The sequence below is a fragment of the Erinaceus europaeus genome, chromosome 8 (genome assembly GCF_950295315.1).
Source record: "Erinaceus europaeus chromosome 8, mEriEur2.1, whole genome shotgun sequence".
Taxonomy (NCBI): domain Eukaryota; kingdom Metazoa; phylum Chordata; class Mammalia; order Eulipotyphla; family Erinaceidae; genus Erinaceus; species Erinaceus europaeus.
In genome coordinates, this window is record NC_080169.1 from 59245551 (window position 1) to 59246830 (window position 1280).

A 1280-nucleotide genomic window follows, 5' to 3' on the forward strand; every position below is an offset into this window, starting at 1 on the left:
TGTCCACAGGGGTAAGAGTCGCTGCACACCCTGGAGGGGTTATTTTGGGGGTGGTTGGAGGCAGTGGTGGTGGCAGCAAGGAGAGGAGTGTCCTTGTGTTTCCATTGCCAGTTGGGGGAGCCATGTTGGCCGCCTCCACATCCAGCATCAACAGTAGCAACATGTGATTGGCAGTCCTGGATATTGAGTTGCACATTCTCACATCAATGCACTGCCAGTGGGTTATATCCTGTGTTGTGACCTCATGGTTTAAGTGGGAATAAAGGATGAGTATAAGCAGTGATGAGGTCACTTGCTAGCACCTTGGGACAGCATAAAGGTCCAATCTTTGCTTTAAAATGGAACAAGAAAGGAAATTTCATCTTAAGTGCTGGAGTAGATAAGACTAAGATAAGCAGCAGTTTTCCTTTCACTCAGTACTAGCACTGGATGTTGACTGGCAAAGCAACAACACCTTTGCTTCTTGTATTACAGATATGTGCACTCATGTCTGTAAATTAGGACAAGACAGACCTATTAAAAGATTCCAGAAGGACATGAATGAAGTAAATGCTATCAAATGGGATCCTACTGGCAACTTTGAAAATATGGAGTATGAAACAAACAATTGTGTCCATGATTTGGAAGCACAGAATAAAAGAAATTTATACTATCAAGTGGAATCCAACAGGGCCAGAGACAAATAAATCCAAACTTCAACCTTATGTTAGCAAGTGCTCCTTTGATTCTGTTAGATTATGTTAGATTATAGGATGTAGACTGAGGGATTTGCATCCATACTTTGACAAAACACCAAGAGCCTGTGTACGGTGTGGCTTTCAGTCCTAATGGTCAATATAGTCAGCGACTGCCACCTCTCCAGATTCAAAGGAGGTCTCGAAACTTTACATCAGGCTCAACCTGATGCTGTTGACTGGTTACGGAAGAAGGGCAAATGCTAGAAGAAGAAGAATCTGGCAAGTGGTTCTTTTGACAAATTTGTACACATCTAGAACACACAGACAGGTGCTCTAGTTCACAGCTATAGTGGAACAGGTGGAATTTTTGAAGTTTGCTGGAATGCAGCAGGAGACAAAGTTGGAGCCAGTGCATCAGATGGTTCAGTTTGTTTATTAGACCTTCGGAAATAGCGTTACTAATTGGAAACCATGGATCAACTATGAATGTGTACATAGCCAAAATGACTGTCCCTGACCCACGTACTGCTCCAGTCCCACTTGACCCATGTCCAGTCCACTACAGCCAAACCTAAATAAAATATATACTCACAGTGTATATAA

General features: G+C 42.7%; 1 pseudogene; it reads left to right on the top strand.

Moving 5' to 3' along the window:
- The first annotated feature begins 282 nt into the window (after positions 1–282).
- Positions 283–1280, top strand: LOC103121394 (F-box-like/WD repeat-containing protein TBL1XR1; annotated as a pseudogene).